The sequence below is a fragment of the Populus nigra genome, chromosome 2 (genome assembly GCF_951802175.1).
Source record: "Populus nigra chromosome 2, ddPopNigr1.1, whole genome shotgun sequence".
NCBI classification, from domain to species: domain Eukaryota; kingdom Viridiplantae; phylum Streptophyta; class Magnoliopsida; order Malpighiales; family Salicaceae; genus Populus; species Populus nigra.
In genome coordinates, this window is record NC_084853.1 from 26,323,885 (window position 1) to 26,344,967 (window position 21,083).

A 21,083-nucleotide genomic window follows, 5' to 3' on the forward strand; every position below is an offset into this window, starting at 1 on the left:
ATTATACAAATTAAGTTATACAAACATTTTCATGTTTACAAAATACAAGGGTATACTCCCTAGAACCTAGATTTCAAGAAGGGAACATAAGCTAGGATCTACTCCTGTCGTGTATGCGATGATCCTGAAACAAAATATATATTATTGCAAGGTGAATATCACAATAAATATAACAATATGAATATCTAATAATTTCAACAGGGTGACATGCGTTCATATTTCATTTATTTCTCTCTTCTAGTTTTTTTTTTAATTTAAAATCTCTTCCTTATTCAAACTATTAATAACCATTCCCTCAGCCACTATCAACCTTCATTCCAGACCTTATAAGATCAATGTGATTACTTTTGCTTATCACATTACCGATACCAATTTCATTGGTATCGTCATCACCACCCCATAGGAGTTGATGTAAGGCGATCCCCTTACTCGGGATCCTAACATACACTAAATGTATGCTGGCTAGTACATAGTGATCCCCTTACCCGGGATCCTAACATACACTGAATGTATGCTAGCCAATACGTGGAGATCCCCTTACCCGGGATCCTAACATACACTAAATGTATGCTAGTCAATTCGTGGCGATCCCCTTACTCGGGACCCTAACATATACTAAATGTATGCTAGCCAATACATGGTGATCCCCTTACCTGGGATCATAACATACACTAAATGTATGCTAGACAATACATGGTGATCCCTTTACCCGGGATCCTAACATACACTCAATGTATGCTAGTTTATGCCTCAAATCACACTTCTTATATTTCCTTTATCAGTGATAATTTCATCACTTGGCAATTCACATAACAACTTTTCACCTTGAATACACATACATTCAGTAATTCACATTTCACATCAATAATATATTAAATCATGGAATTTAACTAGAAAGCATAGGTGTGAATCACCTACCTGCAATAAAAGCTCTACTTGTGCTCCCCTGCTGCTGCTGTTGCACTACGTCTGTGGTCCCTCCTGCAAATCACAGGTTTATCTCATAAATTTTCCTCACTCAAGGATATGTTTTATAATAACCACATCAACAACCACTAAGTCTTTCTTTCAGTCATTTCTTAGTACTTTATATTTTTTTCATTTCACTCATTATTACTGTCGTTCTTTGTCCAATCCTAGTTATCATTCCTTTCTTTATATTTGGACTATTACTGTACAACTGTTACTGCCTCGTTTTTGAACTGTTACTGTCTGACCTCTCCTCATATTTTTAACTATATCTGGAGTTATAGAACTCTGATTCGAGCAAAATTTATGGCATTCGAAAGGTAAGACATGAGGCTACAAGTACTATGATTTGAGAAGAACCCAGTTCTGCCTCTAAGTTAGTCAAAATTGCTCATTAACGAATACTTGGACAGTTACTGTCCAACTATTACTGTGTTACTGTCTGACCTCTCCTCAGATTTTAACTATATCTGGAGTTATAGAACTCTGATTCAAGCAAAATTTATGGTGTTGGAAAGGTAAGACATGAGGCTACAAGTTCTATGTTTTGAGAAGAACCCAGTTCTGCCTCTAAGTTAGTCAAAATCGCTCATCAACAAACACTTGGACCGTCACTGTCCAATTATTACTGTCCATTTTTGAACTATTACTGTCTGACCTCTCCTAAGATTTTTAACTATATCTGGAGTTATAGAACTCCGATTCAAGCAAAATTTGTGGCGTTGGAAAGGTAAGACATGAGGCTACAAGTTCTATATTTTGAGAAGAACCCAGTTCTGCCTCTAAAATAGTCAAAATCGCTCATCAACAAACACTTTGACTCTTGCTGTCCAACTGTTACTGTCCATTTTTGAACTGTTACTGTCTAACCTCTCCTCAGATTTTTAAATATAACTGGAGTTATAGAACTCCAATTCAAGCGAGATTAGTCTCGTTAGAAATCTAACACATGAGGCTACAAGTTCTATAATTTAAGGAGAACCCAGTTCTACCTCTAAGATAGTCAAAATCGCTCATAAACAAACACTTAGACCGTTACTGTCCAACTATTACTGTCCATTTTTGAATTGTTACTGTCTGACCTCTCCTTAGATTTTTAACTATATCTGGAGTTATAGAACTCCGATTCAAGCAAAATTTATGGCGTTGGAAAGGTAAGACATGAGGCTACAAGTTCTATGTTTTGGGAAGAACCCATTTCTGCCTCTAAGATAGTCAAAATCACTCATCAACAAACACTTGGACTGTTACTGTCCATTTTTGAACTGTTACTGTCTTGTTTTTGAACCATTACTGTCTAGACATTGAACTGTTACTGCCTAGACATTGAACTATTACTGTCTTGTTTTTGAACCGTTACTGTCTAGACATTGAACTGTTACTGTCTAGACATCGAGCTGTTACTGTCTTGTTTTTGAACTGTTACTGTCTGACCTCTCCTCAGATGTTTAACTATATCTTGAGTTATAGAACTCCGATTCAAGCAAAATTTATGGCGTTGGAAAGGTAAGACATGAGGCTACAAGTTCTATGTTTTGGGGAGAACCCAGTTCTGCCTCTAAGACAATCAAAATTGTTCATCAATGAACCAGACCTACTACCTTATAGGGTCTGTCATGACCTAATCTCGATTAGTGACCCATGACTGGAGTTCTATGACTCCAAATTGAGCAAGACCAATTTCATTAGTTAGTAAACATCCAAAACTACAATTTCTATGAAGGAACTGGATCCTAATTTCTTCATTCTCCTACCCAAAATCTCTTTGAAGGTCAAGAGACGAAACTGTCCAGATTCATCAACCTTTCCATTTACACACAACACATGAAGTTCTTTACTTTAACAACTCATACTTTTTCCTCAATTCAAGTCTAAGAACTCAATATATAAATTAACATCCAGGCATCAATTTATAATCGACTTGAAATGACTCATAAGACCAGGTTTAGAATATCTTACCTGGTGCGAATCAAGGCTTCGATCCCTCCTTTTCTTTCTAATGACAGCCGACCCTCCCCTCTTCTCTTCTTGTTCAATTTTTTTCTTGTTAATCCCTTTCCCACCAAGGTTTATTTTACCTATAACCCTCAATCTGGGATGGGTTCTTGAAATTTTGGTGTTTCTCTCTTGATTTCTAAAAATAGATATAAAAACTCCCTCTTTTCTTTCTTTACGTAGCTGCAAATCTGTTTTTGGTGAGAATAGGAGTATTTATGCTCTATAATTATTCTTATTTGCATTTAGGCCCCATTTTCTTTAAGTGTATTGGTTCTTGCCCCCACTTCTTTTTAGTTTAGTTTATCTTCTTTAATTTAATCTAGCCTTGGTTTTCTCGGGATTTACACTCAGATAGTCAAAATTGCTCATCAACAAACACTTGGACTATTACTGTCTCGTTTTTGAACTGTTACTGTCTGACCTCTCCTCAGATTTTTAAATATAACTAGAGTTATAGAACTCCAATTCAAGCGAGATTAGTCTCGTTGGAAATCTAACACATGAGGCTACAAGTTCTATAATTTAAGGAGAACCCAGTTCTGCCTCTAAGATAGTCAAAATAGCTCATCAACAAACACCTGGACTGTTACTGGTCAATTGTTACTGTCTTGTTTTTGAACTGTTACTGTCTGACTTCTCCACAGATTTTAAACAATATCTGAAGTAATAAAATTATGATTCAAGTGAGATTAGTCTCGTTGGAAAGCTAACACATGAGGTTACATGTTCTAAAATTTAAGGAGAACCCAGTTCTTCCTGTAAGATAGTCAAAATTGCTTATCAACAAACACATTGACGCTTACTATCCAATTGTTACTGTCCAACTGTTACTGTCTAACCTTTCCTCAGATTTTTAAATATATCTAGAGTTATAGAACTTCGATTCAAGCGAGAATAGTCTCGTTTGAAAGCTAACACATGAGGCTACAAGTTCTATGATTTAAGGAGAACCCAGTTATGCCTCTAAAATAATTAAACATGCTCATCAACAAACACTTTGATTGTTGCTGACCAACTATTACTGTCTCGTTTTTAAACTGTTATTGTCTGACCTCTCCATAGATTTTTAAATATATCTAGAGTTATAGAACTTTGATTCAAGCGAGATTAGTCTCGTTTGAAAGCTAACACATGAGGCTACAAGTTCTATGATTTAAGGAGAACAAAGTTCTGCCTCTAAAATAGTAAAAATAGCTCATCAACAAACACTTTGAGTCTTGCTGACCAACTGTTACTGTCTCATTTTTGAACTATTACTATCTGAACTCTCTTCAGATATTTAAGTATATGTGGAGTTATAGAACTCCAACACAAGCGAGATTAGTATCTTTGGAAAGCTAACACATGAGGCTACAAGTTCTATGATTTAAGGAGAACAAAGTTCTGCCTCTAAGTTAGTCAAAATTGCTCATCAACAAACACTTGGACTGTTGCTGTCCAACTGTTACTGTCTCTTTTTTAAACTGTTACTGTCTGACCTCTCTTCAGATATTTAAGTATATTTGGAGTTATAGAACTCCAACAGAAGCTATATTAGTATCGTTGGAAAGCTAACACATGAGGCTACATGTTCTATGATTTAAGGAGAAAACGTTATGCCTCTAAGATAGTCAAAATTGCTCATCAACAAACACATTGACTCTTACTGTCCAATTATTAGTGTCTTGTTTTTTAACTGTTACAGTCTGACCTCTCCTAAGATTTTAAAATTTTTCTAGAGTTATACAACTCCGATTCAAGCGAGATTAGTCTCCTTGGAAATCTAACACATAAGGCTACAAGTTCTATGATTTAAGCAGAACCCAGTTCTGCCTCTAAGATAGTCAAAATAGCTCATCAACAAACACTTGGACTATTACTAGTCAAGTGTTACTGTCTCTTTTTTGAACTGTTATTGTCTGACCTCTCCTCAGATTTTAAACTATATCTGGAGTTACAAAATTATGATTCAAGCGAGATTAGTCTTGTTGGAAAGCTAATACATGAGGTTACATGTTCTATAATTTAAGGACAACCCAGTTCTGCCTCTAAGATAGTCAAAATAGCTCATCAACAAACACTTTGACTCTTGCTGTCCAACTGTTACTGTCTCATTTTTGAATTATTACTATCTGACCTCTGTTCACATATTTAAGTATATGTGGAGTTATAGAACTCCAACACAAGCGAGATTAGTATCGTTGGAAAGCTAACACATAAGGCTACAAGTTCTATGATTTAAGGAGAACAAAGTTCTCCCTCTAAGATAGTCAAAATTGCTTATCAACAAACACTTGGACTGTTGCTGTCCAACTGTTACTCTCTCTTTTTTAAACTGTTACTGTCTGACCTCTCTTCAGATATTTAAGTATATTTGGAGTTATAGAACTCCAACACAAGCGAGATTAGTATCGTTGGAAAGCTAACACACGAGGCTACATGTTCTATGATTTAAGGAGAAAAAGTTATGCCTCTAAGATAGTCAAAATTGCTCATCAACAAATACATTGACTCTTACTATCCAATTATTAGTGTCTTGTTTTTTAACTGTTACAGTCTGACCTCTCCTAAGATTTTAAAATTTTTCTAGAGTTATACAACTCCGATTCAAGCGAGATTAGTCTCGTTTGAAAGCTAACACATGAGGCTATAAGTTCTATAATTTAAGAAGAAACCAATTCTGCCTCTAAAATACTTAAACTTGCTCATCAACAAACACTTTGACTTTTACTGTCCAACTGTTACTTTCAGACCTCTCTTCAGATATTTAAGTATATTTGGAGTTATAGAACTCCAACACAAGCGAGATTAATATCGTTGGAAAGCTAACACACGAGGCTACAAATTCTATAATTTAAGGAGAATAAAATTCTGCGTCTAAGATAGTCAAAATTGCTCATCAACAACCACTTGGACTATTACTGTCCAATTGTTACTGTCTTGTTTTTGAATTTTACTGTGTGACCATCCTTAGATTTTAAACTGTATCTGGAGTTCTAAAATTATGATTCAAGCGAGATTAGTCTCGTTGGAAAGCTAACACATGAGGCTAAAAGTTCTATAAATTAAGGAGAACCCAGTTCTGCCTCTAAGATAGTCAAAATAGCTCATCAACAAACACTTGGACTGTTACTAGTCAATTGTTACTGTCTCTTTTTTGAACTGTTACTGTCTGACCTCTCCTTAGATTTTAAACTATATCTGGAGTTACAAAATTATAATTCAAGCGAGATTAGTCTCGTTGGAAAGCTAAGACATGAGGTTACATGTTCTATAATTTAAGAAGAACCCAGTTCTGCCTCTAAGATAATCAAAATAGCACATCAACAAACACTTTGACTCTTGCTGTCCAACTGTTACTGTCTCATTTTTGAACTCTTACTATCTGACCTCTCTTCAGATATTTAAATAAATGTGGAGTTATAGAACTCCAACACAAGTGAGATTAGTATCGTTGGAAAGCTAACACATGAGGCTACAAGTTCTATGATTTAAGGAGGACAAAGTTCTGCCTATAAGATAGTCAAAATTGCTCATCAACAAACACTTGGACTGTTGCTGTCCAACTGTTACTCTCTCCTTTTTGAACTCTTACTGTCTGACCTCTGTTAAGATATTTAAGTACATTTGGATTTATAGAACTCCAACACAAGCGATATTAGTATCGTTGAAAATCTAACACATGAGGCTACATGTTCTATAATTTAAGGAGAACCCGGTTCTAGTTGTAAGATAGTCAAAATTGCTCATCAACAAACACATTGACTCTTACTGTCCAATTGTTTCTGTCCAACTGTTACTGTCTCGTTTTTGAACTGTTACTGTCTGACCTCTCCTCGGATTTTTAAATATATCTGGAGTTATATAACTCCTATTCAAGCAAGATTAGTCTCGATGGAAGGCTAACACATGATGCTACAAGTTTTATGATTTAAGGAGAACCCAGTTCTGCCTCTAAAATAGTCAAAATTGCTCATCAACAAACACTTGGACTGTTACTCTCCAACTGTTACTGTCTCCTTTTTGAACTGTTACTATCTGACCTCTTTTCAGATTTTTAAATATATCTATAGTTATACAACTCCGATTCATGCGAGATTAGTCTCGTTTGAAAGCTAACACATGAGGCTACAAGTTTTATGATTTAAGGATAACCCAGTTCTGCCAGTAAGATAGTCAAAATTGCTCATCAACAAACACTTGGACTATTCCTGTCCAACTGGTACTGTCTCGTTTTTGAACTGTTACTGTCTGAATTCTCCACATATTTTAAATTATATCTGGAGTAATAAAATTATGATTCAAGTGAGATTAGTCTCGTTGGAAAGCTAACACATGAGGTTACATGTTCTATGATTTAAAGAGAACCCAGTTCTACCTGTAAGATAGTCAAAATTGCTCATCAACAAACACATTGACTCTTACTGTCCAATTGTTACTGTCCAACTGTTACTATCTCGTTTTTGAACTGTTACTGTCTGACCTCTACTTAGATTTTATACTATATCTGGAGTTATAAAATTATGATTCAAGCGAAATTAGTCTCGTTGGAAAGCTAACACATGAGGTTACATGTTCTATAATTTCAGGAAAACCCAGTTCTACATATAAGATAGTCAAAATTGCTCATCAACAAACACTTGGACTGTTAGTGGTCAATTGTTACTGTCTCGTTTTTGAACTATTAATGTCTGACCTCTCCTCATATTTTAAACCATATCTGGAGTTCCAAAATTATGATTCAAGCGAGATTACTCTCGTTGGAAAGTTAACACATGAGGTTACATGTTCTATAATTTAAGGAGAACCCAGTTCTGCCTCTATCATAGTCAAAATAGCTCATCAACAAACACTTTGACTCTTGCTGTCCAACTGTTATTGTCTCATTTTTTAACTGTTACTATCTGATCTTTCTTCAGATATTTAAGTATATGTGGAGTTATAGAACTCCATCACAAGCGAGATTAGTATCATTGAAAAGCTAACACACGAGGCTACAAGTTCTATGATTTAAGGAGAACAAAGTTCTGCCTATAAGATAGTCAAAATTGCTCATCAACAAACACTTGGACTGTTGCTGTCCAACTGTTACTGTCTCTTTTTTGAACTATTAGTGTCTGACCTCTAGTCAGATATTTAAGTACATTTGGATTTATAGAACTCCAACACAAGTGAAATTAGTATCGTTGGAAAGCTAACACATGAGGCTACATGTTCTATGATTTAAGGAGAAAAATTTCTGCCTCTAAGATAGTCAAAATTGCTCATCAACAAACACTTGGACTGTTGCTGTCCAACTGTTACTCTCTCTTTTTTAAACTGTTACTGTCTGACCTCTCTTCAGATATTTAAGTATATTTGGAGTTATAGAACTCCAACACAAGCGAGATTAGTATCGTTGGAAAGCTAACACACGAGGCTACATGTTCTATGATTTAAGGAGAAAAAGTTATGCCTCTAAGATAGTCAAAATTGCTCATCAACAAATACATTGACTCTTACTATCCAATTATTAGTGTCTTGTTTTTTAACTGTTACAGTCTGACCTCTCCGAAGATTTTAAAATTTTTCTAGAGTTATACAACTCCGATTCAAGCGCGATCAGTCTCGTTTGAAAGCTAACACATGAGGCTATAAGTTCTATAATTTAAGAAGAAACCAATTCTGCCTCTAAAATACTTAAACTTGCTCATCAACAAACACTTTGACTTTTACTGTCCAACTGTTACTGTCTCTTTTTTGAACTGTTACTGTCAGACCTCTCTTCAGATATTTAAGTATATTTGGAGTTATAGAACTCCAACACAAGCGAGATTAATATCGTTGGAAAGCTAACACACGAGGCTACAAATTCTATAATTTAAGGAGAACAAAGTTCTGCCTCTAAGATAGTCAAAATTGCTCATCAACAACCACTTGGACTATTACTGTCAAACTGTTACTATCTCGTTTTTGAACTGTTACTGTCTGACCTCTACTTAGATTTTATACTATATCTGGAGTTATAAAATTATGATTCAAGCGAAATTAGTCTCGTTGGAAAGCTAACACATGAGGTTACATGTTCTATAATTTCAGGAGAACCCAGTTCTACATATAAGATAGTCAAAATTGCTCATCAATAAACACTTGGACTGTTAGTGGTCAATTGTTACTGTCTTGTTTTTGAACTGTTACTGTCTGACCTCTCCTCATATTTTAAACCATATCTGGAGTTCCAAAATTATGATTCAAGCGAGATTACTCTCGTTGGAAAGTTAACACATGAGGTTACATGTTCTATAATTTAAGGAGAACCCAGTTCTGCCTCTATCATAGTCAAAATAGCTCATCAACAAACACTTTGACTCTTGCTGTCCAACTGTTATTGTCTCATTTTCTAACTGTTACTATCTGATCTTTCTTCAGATATTTAAGTATATGTGGAGTTATAGAACTCCATCACAAGCGAGATTAGTATCATTGGAAAGCTAACACACGAGGCTACAAGTTCTATGATTTAAGGAGAACAAAGTTCTGCCTATAAGATAGTCAAAATTGCTCATCAACAAACACTTGGACTGTTGCTGTCCAACTGTTACTGTCTCTTTTTTGAACTATTATTGTCTGACCTCTAGTCAGATATTTAAGTACATTTGGATTTATAGAACTCCAACACAAGTGAAATTAGTATCGTTGGAAAGCTAACACATGAGGCTACATGTTCTATAATTTAAGGAGAACCCAGTTCTACCTGTAAGATAGTCAAAATTGCTCATCAACAAACACATTGACTCTTACTGTTCAATTGTTACTGTCCAACTGTTACTGTCTCGTTTTTGAACTGTTACTGTCTGACCTGTCCTCATATTTTTAAATATATCTGGAGTTATTAAACTCCAATTCAAGCGAGATTAGTCTCGTTTGAAAGCTAACACATGAGGTTACAAGTTCTATGATTTAAGGAGAACCCAGTTACGCCTCTAAAATAATTAAACTTGCTCATCAACAAACACTTTGATTATTGCTGACCAACTGGTACTGTCTGACCTCTCCTCAGATTTTTAAATATATCTGGAGTTATAGAACTTCGATTCAAGCGAGATTAGTCTCGTTTGAAAGCTAACACTTGAGGCTACAAGTTCTATGATTTAAGGAGAACCCAGTTACGCCTCTAAAATAATTAAACTTGCTCATCAACAAACACTTTGATTGTTGCTGACCAACTATTACTGTCTCGTTTTTGAACTGTTACTGTCTGACCTCTCCTCGGATTTTTAAATATATCTGGAGTTATATAACTCCTATTCAAGCGAGATTAGTCTCGTTAGAAGGCTAACACATGATGCTACAAGTTTTATGATTTAAGGAGAACCCAGTTCTGCCTCTAAAATAGTCAAAATTGCTCATCAACAAACACTTGGACTGTTACTCTACAACTGTTACTGTCTCCTTTTTGAACTGTTACTATCTGACCTCTTTTCAGATTTTTAAATTTATCTATAGTTATACATTTCCGATTCATGTGAGATTAGTCTCGTTTGAAAGCTAACACATGAGGCTACAAGTTTTATGATTTAAGGATAACCCAGTTCTACCTGTAAGATAGTCAAAATTGCTCATCAACAAACACTTGGACTATTCCTGTCCAACTGGTACTGTCTAGTTTTTGAACTGTTAGTGTCTGAACTCTCCTCGGATTTTTAAATATATCTGGAGTTGTAGAACTCTCATTCAAGCGAGATTAGTCTCGTTGGAAGGCTAACACATAAGGCTATAAGTTTTATGATTTAAGGAGAACCCAGTTCCGCCTCTAAGATAGTCAAAATTGCTCATCAACAAACACTTGGACTGTTCCTATCCAACTGGTACTGTCTCGTTTTTGAACTGTTACTGTCTGACTTCTCCACATATTTTAAATTATATCTGGAGTAATAAAATTAAGATTCAAGTGAGATTAGTCTCGTTGGAAAGCTAACACATGAGGTTACATGTTCTATTATTTAAAGAGAACCCAGTTCTACCTGTAAGATAGTTAAAATTGCTCATCAACAAACACATTTACTCTTACTGTCCGATTGTTACTGTCCAACTATTACTATCTCGTTTTTGAACTGTTACTGTCTGACCTCTCCCTAGATTTTATACTATATCTGGAGTTATAAAATTATGATTCAAGCGAAATTAGTCTCGTTGGAAAGCTAACACATGAGGTTACATGTTCTATAATTTTAGGAGAACCCAGTTCTACCTATAAGATAGTCAAAATTGCTCATCAACAAACACTTGGACTGTTAGTGGTCAATTGTTACTGTCTCGTTTTTGAACTGTTACTGTCTGACCTCTCCTCATATTTTAAACCATATCTGGAGTTCCAAAATTATGATTCAAGCGAGATTACTCTCGTTGGAAAGTTAACACATGAGGTTACATGTTCTATAATTTAAGGAGAACCCAGTTCTGCCTCTATCATAGTCAAAATAGCTTATCAACAAACACTTTGACTCTTGTTGTCCAACTGTTATTGTCTCATTTTTTAACTGTTACTATTTGATCTCTCTTTAGATATTTAAGTATATGTGGAGTTATAGAACTCCAACACAAGCGAGATTAGTATCATTGGAAAGCTAACACACGAGGCTACAAGTTCTATGATTTAAGGAGAACAAAGTTTTGCCTCTAAGATAGTCAAAATTGCTCATCAACAAACACTTGGACTGTTGCTGTCCAACTGTTACTGTCTCTTTTTTGAACTATTACTGTCTGACCTTTAGTCAGATATTTAAGTACATTTGGATTTATAGAACTCCAACACAAGTGAAATTAGTATCGTTGGAAAGCTAACACATGAGGCTACAAGTTCTATGAATTAAGGAGAAGAAAGTTCTGCCTCTAAGATAGTCAAAATTGCTCATCAACAAACACTTCGACTGTTGCTGTCCAACTATTACTGTCTCCTTTTTGAACTGTTAATGTATGACCTCTACTGAGATTTTTAAATATAACTGGAGTTATAGAACTCCGATTCAAGCGAGATTAGTCTCGTTTAAAAGCTAACACTAGAGGCTAAAAGTACTATCAATTAAGGAGAACCCAGTTCTGCCTCTAAGATAGTTAAAATTGCTCATCAACAAACACTTGGACTCTTACTGTCCAACTATTACTGTCTTGTTATTGCATTGTTACTGTCTGACCTCTAATCAGATTTTAAACTATATCTGGAGTTATAAAATTATGATTCAAGCGAGATTAGTCTCGTTTGAAAGCTAACACATAAGATACATGTTTTATAATTTAAGGAGAACCCAGTTCTCCCTGTAAGATAGTCAAAATTGCTCATCAACAAACACATTGACTCTTACTGTCCAACTGTTACTGTCTCGTTTTTGAACTGTTACTGTCTGACCTCTCCTCGGATTTTTAAATATATTTGGAGTTATATAACTCCAATTCAAGCGAGATTAGTCTCGTTGGAAGGCTAACACATGAGGTTACAAGTTTTATGATTTAAGGAGAACCCAGTTCTGCCTCTAAAATAGTCAAAATTGCTCATCAATAAACACTTGGACTGTTACTCTCCAACTGTTACTGTCTCCTTTTTGAACTGTTACAGTCTGACCTCTTTTCAGATTTTTAAATATATCTATAGTTATACAACTTTGATTCATGCGAGATTAGTCTCGTTTGAAAGCTAACACATGAGGCTACAAGTTTTATGATTTAAGGATAACCCAGTTCTGCCTGTAAGATAGTCAAAATTGCTCATCAACAAACACTTGAACTATTTCTGTCCAACTGGTACTGTCTCGTTTTTGAACTGTTACTGTCTGACTTCTCCACATATTTTAAATTGTATCTGGAGTAATAAAATTATGATTCAAGTGAGATTAGTCTCGTTGGAAAGCTAACACATGAGGTTACATGTTCTATAATTTAAAGAGAACCCAGTTCTACCTGTAAGATAGTCAAAATTGCTCATCAACAAGCACATGGACTCTTACTGTCCAATTGTTATTGTCCAATTGTTACTATCTCGTTTTTGAACTGTTACTATCTGACCTCTCCTCAGATTTTTAAATATATCTGGAGTTATAGAACTTCAATTCAATCGAGATTAGTCTCGTTTGAAAACTAACACATGAGGCTACAAGTTCTATGATTTAAGGAGAACCCAGTTATGCCTCTAAAATAATTAAACTTGCTCATCAACAAACACTTTGACTGTTGCTGACCAATTGTTACTGTCTCGTATTTGAACTGTTACTGTCTCGTTTTTGAACTATTACTGTGTGACCTCTCCTCAGATATTTAAGTATATCTGGAGTTATAGAACTCCAACACAAGCAACATTAGTATCGTTGGAAAGCTAACACATGAGGCTACAAGTTCTATGATTTAAGGAGAACCCAGTTCTGCCTCTAAGATAGTCAAAATAGCTCATCAACAAACACTTTGACTCTTGTTGTCCAACTGTTACTGTCTCTTTTTTGAATTGTTACTGTCTGACCTCTCTTCAGATATTTAAGTATATTTGGAGTTATAGAACTCCAACACAAGCTAGATTAGTATCATTGGAAGCTAACACATGAGGCTAAAAGATCTATGATTTAAGGAGAACAAAGTTTTACCTCTAAGATAGTCAAAATTGCTCATCAACAAACACTTGGACTGTTGCTGTCCAACCATTACTGTCTCTTTTTTGAATTGCTACTGTCTGACCTCTCTTCAGATATTTAAGTATATTTCGAGTTATAGAACTCCAACACAAGCGAGATTAGTATCGGTGGAAACTAACACATGAGGCTACAAGTTCTATAATTCAAGGAGAACAAAGTTCTGCCTCTAAGATAGTCAAAATTGCTCATCAACAAACACTTGGACTATTACTGTCCAATTGTTACTGTCTCGTTTTTGAATTGTTACTGTCTGACCTCTCCTCAGATTTTAAATTATATCTGGAGTTATAAAATTATGATTTAAGCGAGATTAGTCTTGTTTGAAAGCTAACACATAAGGTTACATGTTCTATAATTTAAGGAGAACCCAGTTCTACATGTAAGATAGTCAAAATTGCTAATCAACAAACACATTGACACTTACTGTCCACTTGTTACTGTCCAACTGTTACTGTCTCGTTTTTTAACTGTTACTGTCTGACCTCTCCTCGGATTTTTAAATATATTTGGAGTTATATAACTCCAATTCAAGCGAGATTAGTCTCGTTTGAAAGCTACACATGAGGCTACAAGTTCTATGATTTTAGGAGAACCTAGTTCCGCTTCTAAAATAAAATAAACTTGCTCATCAACAAACACTTTGATTATTGCTGACCAACTGTTACTGTCTCGTTTTTGAACTGTTACTGTCTGACCTCTCCTCATATTTTAAAAAATATCTAGAGTTATAGAACTCCGATTCAAGCGAGATTAGTCTCGTTTGAAAGCTACACATGAGGCTACAAGTTCTATGATTTTAGGAGAACATTGTTCTGCCTCTAAAATAAAATAAACTTGCTCATCAACAAACACTTTGATTGTTGCTGACCAACTGTTACTGTCTTGTTTTTGAACTATTACTGTTTGAACTCTCCTGAAATTTTTAAATATAACTGGAGTTATAGAACTCCGATTCAAGCGAGATTAGTCTCGATGGAAAGCTAACACATGAGACTACAAGTTCTATGATTTAAGGAGACCCAGTTCTGCCTCTAAGATAGTCAAAATTGCTCATCAACAAACACTTGGACTGTTGCTGTCCAACTGTTACTGTCTCTTTTTTGAACTGTTACTGTATGACCTCTCTCTTCAGATATTTAAGTATATTTGGAGTTATAGAACTCCAACACAAGCGAGATTAGTATCGGTGGAAACTAACACATGAGGCTACAAGTTCTATGATTTAAGGAGAACAAAGTTCTGCCTCTAAGATAGTCAAAATTGCTCATCAACAAACACTTGGACTGTTATTGTCCAACTGTTACTGTCTGACCTCCTCAGATTTTAAACTATATCTGGAGTTATAAAATTACGATTTAAGCAAGATTAGTCTTGTTTGAAAGCTAACACATAAGGTTACATCTTCTATAATTTAAGGAGAACCCAGTTCTACATGTAAGATAGTCAAAATTAATCATCAACAAACACTTGGACTGTTACTGTCTCCTTTTTGACCTGTTACTGTCTGACCTCTCCTCACATTTTTAAATATATCTGGAGTTATAGAACTCCGATTCAAGCGAGATTAGTCTCGTTTGAAAGCTAACACATGAGGCTAAAAGTTCTATCAATTAAGGAGAACCCAGTTCTGCCTCTAAGATAGTTAAAATTGCTCATCAACAAACACTTGGACTCTTACTGTCCAACTATTACTGTCTTGTTTTTGAATTGTTACTGTCTGACCTCTAATCAGATTTTAAACTATATCTGGAGTTATAAAATTACGATTCAAGCGAGATTAGTCTCGTTTGAAATCTAACACATAAGGTTACATGTTCTATAATTTAAGGAGAACCCACTTCTACATGTAAGATAGTCAAAATTGCTAATCAACAAACACATTGACACTTATTGTCCACTTGTTACTGTCTCCTTTTTGACCTGTTACTGTCTGACCTCTCCTCAGATTTTTAAATATATCTGGAGTTATAGAACTCCGATTCAAGCGAGATTAGTCTCGTTTGAAAGCTACACATGAGGCTACAAGTTCTATGATTTTAGGAGAACCTAGTTCCGCCTCTAAAATAAAATAAACTTGCTCATCAACAAACACTTTGATTGTTGCTGACCAACTGTTACTGTCTCGTTTTTAAACTGTTACTGTCTGACCTCTCCTCAGATTTTAAACTATATCTGGGGTTATAAAATTATGATTAAAGCGAGATTAGTCTCGTTTGAAACCTAACACATAAGGTTACATCTTCTATAATATAAGGAGAACCCAGTTCTACATGTAAGATAGTCAAAATTGCTAATCAACAAAGACATTGACACTTACTGTCCACTTGTTACTGTCCAACTGTTACTGTCTCGTTTTTTAACTGTTACTGTCTGACCTCTCCTCAGATTTTAAAAAATATCTGGAGTTATAGAACTCTGATTCAAGCGAGATTAGTCTCGTTTGAAAGCTACACATGAGGCTACAAGTTCTATAATTTTAGAAGAAACCAGTTCTGCCTCTAAAATACTTAAACTTGCTCATCAACAAACACTTTGATTGTTGCTGTCCAACTGTTACTGTCTCTTTTTTGAACTGTTACTGTTTGACCTCTCTTCAGATATTTAAGTATATTTGGAGTTATAGAACTCCAACACAAGCGAGATTAGTACCGTTGGAAAGCTACCACATGGGGCTACAAGTTCTATGATTTAAGGACAACAAAGTTCTGCCTCTAAGATAGTCAAAATTGCTCATCAACAAACACATTGACTCTTACTGACCAACTGTTACTGTCTCGTTTTCAAACTGTTACTGTCTCGTTTTTGAACTATTACTGTCTGAGCTCTCCTTAGATATTTAAGTATATCTGGAGTTATAGAACTCCAACACAAGCGAGATTAGTATCGTTGGAAAGCTAACAGATGAGGCTACAAGCTCTATGATTTAACAAGAACAAAGTGTTGCCTCTAAGATAGTTAAAATTGCTCATCAACAAATACTTGGACTGTTATTGGTCAATTGTTACTGTCTCGTTTTTGAACTGTTACTGTCTGACCTCTCCTCAGATTTTAAACTATTTCTGGGGTTATAAAATTATGATTAAAACGAGATTAGTCTCGTTTGAAAGCTAACACAAAAGGTTATATCTTTTGCCTTTAAGGAGAACAAATTTCTGCCTTTAAGATAGTTAAAATTGCTCATCAACAAACACTTGAACTGTTGTTGTCAAACTGTTACTATCTCTTTTTTGAACTGTTACTGTCTCTTACTGCCTGGCCTCTATTCAGACATTTAAGTATATTTGGAGTTATAGAACTCCAACACAACCGAGATTAGTATCGTTGGAAATCTAACACATGAGGCTAGAATTTCTATGATTTAAGGAGAACAAAGTTCTGCCTCTAAGATAGTCAAAATTGCTCATCAACAACCACTTGGACTATTATTGTCCAACTGTTACTGTCTCATTTTTGAACTGTTACCGTTTGACCTCTTCTCGGATTTTTAAATATATCTGGAGATGTAGAACTCCGATTCAAGCGAGTTTAGTCTTGTTTGAAAGCTAACACATGAGGCTACAAGTTCTATAAATTAAGGATAACCCAGTTCTGCCTCTAAGATAGTCAAAATAGCTCATCAACAAACACTTGGACTGTTAGTGGTCAATTGTTACTGTCTCGTTTTTCAACTGTTACTGTCTGACCTCTCCTCAGATTTTAAACTATATCTAGAGTTATAAAATTTTAATTCAAGCGAGATTAGTCTCGTTGGAAAGCTAAGACATGAGGTTACATGTTCTATAATTTAAGAAGAACCCAGTTCTGCCTCTAAGATAATCAAAATAGCTCATCAACAAACACATTGACTCTTACTGTCCACTTGTTACTGTCCAAGTGTTACTGTCTTGTTTTTGAGCTGTTACTGTCTGACCTCTCCTCAGATTTTTTAATATATCTGTAGTTATTGAACTTCGATTCAAGCGAGATTAGTCTCGTTTGAAAGCTAACACATGAGGCTGCAAGTTCTATGATTTAATGAGAACCCAGTTCTGCCTCTAAAATAATTAAACTTGCTCATCAACAAACACTTTGATTGTTGCTGACCAATTGTTACTATCTCGTTTTTGAACTGTTACTGCCTCGTTTTTAAACTGTTACTGCCTTGTTTTTTAACTATTACTGTCTGACTTCTCCTCAGATATTTAAGTATATCTGGAGTTATAGAACTCCAACACAAACGAGATTAGTATCATTGGAAAGCTAACACATGAGGCTACAAGTTCTATGATTTAAGGAGAACAAAGTTCTGCCTCTAAGATAGTTAAAATTGCTCATCAACAAACACTTGGACTCTTACTGTCCAACTGTTACTGTCTCGTTTTTGAACTGTTACTCTCTGACCTCTTCTCGGATTTTTAAATATATCTGGAGTTATAGAACTCCGATTCAAGCGAGATTAGTCTCGTTTGAAAGCTAACACATGAGGCTACAAGTTCTATAACTTAAGGAGAACCCAGTTCTGCCTCTAAAATAATTAAACTTGCTCATCAACAAACACTTTGACTGTTACTGTCCAACTGTTACTGTCTCGTTTTTGAACTATTACTATCTTACCTCTCTTCAGATATTTAAGTATATATGGAGTTATAGAACTCCAACACAAACGAGATTAGTATTGATGGAAAGCTAACACATGAGGCTACGAGTTCTATGATTTAATGAGAACAAAGTTCTGCCTCTAAGATAGTCAAAATTGCTCATCAACAAACACTTGGACTGTTACTGTCTAACTGTTACTGTCTCGTTTTCGAACTGTTACTATCTGACCTCTCCTCAGATTTTAAACTATATCTGAAGTTATAAAATTATGATTGAAGCGAGATTAGTCTCGTTGGAAAGCTAACACATGAGGTTACATGTTCTATAATTTAAGGCGAACCCAGTTCTACCTATAAGATAGTCAAAATAGCTCATCAACAAACACTTTGACTCTTACTGTCCAACTGTTACTATCTCATTTTTGAACTATTACTATCTGACCTCTCTTCAAATATTTAAGTATATGTGGAGTTATAGAACTCCAATACAAGCGAGATTAATATCGTTGGAAAGCTAACACATGAGGCTACAACTTCTATAAATTAAGGAGAATCCAGTTCTGCCTCTAAGATAGTCAAAATAGCTCAAAAACTTGGACTGTTATTGCTCAATTGTTACTGTCTCTTTTTTGAACTGTTACTGTCTGACCTCTCCTCAGATTTTAAACTATATCTAGAGTTATAAAATTTTGATTCAAGCGAGATTAGTCTCGTTGGAAAGCTAGCACATGAGGTTACATGTTCTATAATTTAAGGAGAACCCAGTTCTACCAGCAAGATAGTCAAAATTGCTCATCAAAATAGCTCATCAACAAACACATTGACTCTTACTGTCCATTTGTTACTGTCCAAGTGTTACTGTCTTGTTTTTGAGCTGTTACTGTCTGACCTCTCCTCAGATTTTTTAATATATCTGTAGTTATTGAACTCCGACTCAAGCGAGATTAGTCTCGTTTGAAAGCTAACACATGAGGCTGCAAGTTCTATGATTTAATGAGAACCCAGTTCTGGCTCTAAAATAATTAAACTTGCTCATCAACAAACACTTTGATTGTTGCTGACCAATTGTTACTGTCTCGTTTTTGAACTGTTACTGCCTCGTTTTTAAACTCTTACTGTCTGACTTCTCCTCAGATATTTAAGTATATCTGGAGTTATAGAACTCCAACACAAGTGAGATGAGTATCATTGGAAAGCTAACACATGAGGCTACAAGTTCTATGATTTAAGGAGAACAAAGTTCTGCCTCTAAGATAGTTAAAATTGCTCATCAACAAACACTTGGACTGTTTCTGTCCAACTGTTACTATCTCGTTTTTGAATTATTAATATCTTACCTATCTTCAGATATTTAAGTATACGTGGAGTTATAGAACTCCAACATAAGCGAGATTAATATCGATGGAAAGCTAATACATGAGGCTATGAGTTTTATGATTTAAGGAGAACAAAGTTCTGCCTCTAAGATAGTCAAAATTGCTCATCAACAAACACTTGGACTGTTACTGTCTCGTTTTTGAACTGTTACTATCTGACCTCTCCTCAGATTTTAAACTATATCTGAAGTTATAAAATTATGATTGAAGCGAGATTAGTCTCGTTGGAAAGCTAACACATGAGGTTACATGTTCTATAATTTAAGGAGAACCCAGTTCTACCTATTAGATAGTCAAAATTGCTCATCAACAAACACATTGACTATTATTGTCCAACTATTACTATCTGACGTCTTCTCGGATTTTTAAATATATTTGGAGTTATAGAACTCCGATTCAAGCAAGATTAGTCTCGTTTGAAATCTAACACATGAGGCTACAAGTTCTATAATTTAAGAAGAAACCAGTTCTGCCTCTAAAATAATTAAACTTGCTCATCAACAAACATTTTTACTGTTGTTGTCCAACTGTTACTGTCTCATTTTTGAACTGTAACTGTCTGACCTCTCCTCAGATTTTAAACTATATCTGGAGTTATAAAATTATGATTCAAGCGAGATTAGTCTCGTTGGAAGGCTAACACATGAAGCTACAGTTCTATGATTTAAGGAGAACCTAGTTTTGCCTCTAAGATAGTCAAAATTGCTCATCAACAAACACTTGGACTCTTGTTGTCCAACTGTTACTGTCTCGTTTTTGAACTATTATTGTCTGACGTCTCTTCAGATATTTAAGTATATTTGGAATTATAGAACTCCAACACAAGCGAGATTAGTATCGTTGGAAAGCTAACGCATGAGGCTACAAGTTCTATGATTTAAGGAGAACAAAGTTGTAAATCCCGAGAAAAAAACCAAGGCTGGATTAAAATAAAGAAAATAAAGTAAACTAAAAAGAAGTGGGGGCAAGAACGAATACACTTAAAGAAAATGGGGCCTAAATGCAAATAAGAATAATTATAGAGCATAAACACTCCTATTCTCACCAAAAACAGATCTGCAGCTACGTAAAGAAAGAAAAGAGAGTTTTTATATCTAATTTTACAAATCAAGAGAGAAACACCAAAATTTCAAAAACCCATCCCAGATTGAGGGTTATAGGTAAAATAAATCCTGGTGGGAAAGGGATTAACAAGAAAAATTGAACAAGAAGAGAAGAGGGGAGGGTCGGCTGTCATTAGAAAGAAAAGGAGGGATTGAAGCCTTGATTCGCATCAGGTAAGATATTCTAAACCTGATCTTATGAGTCATTTCAAGTCGATTATGAATTGATGCCTGGATGTTAATTTATATATTGAGTTCTTAGACTTGAATTGAGGAAAAAGTATGAGTTGTTAAAGTAAAGAACTTCATGTGTTGTGTGTAAATGGAAAGGTGGATGAATCTGGACAGTTTCGTCTTTTGACCTTCAAAGAGATTTTGGGTAGGAGAATGAAGGAATTAGGATCAAGTTCCTTCATAGAAATTGTA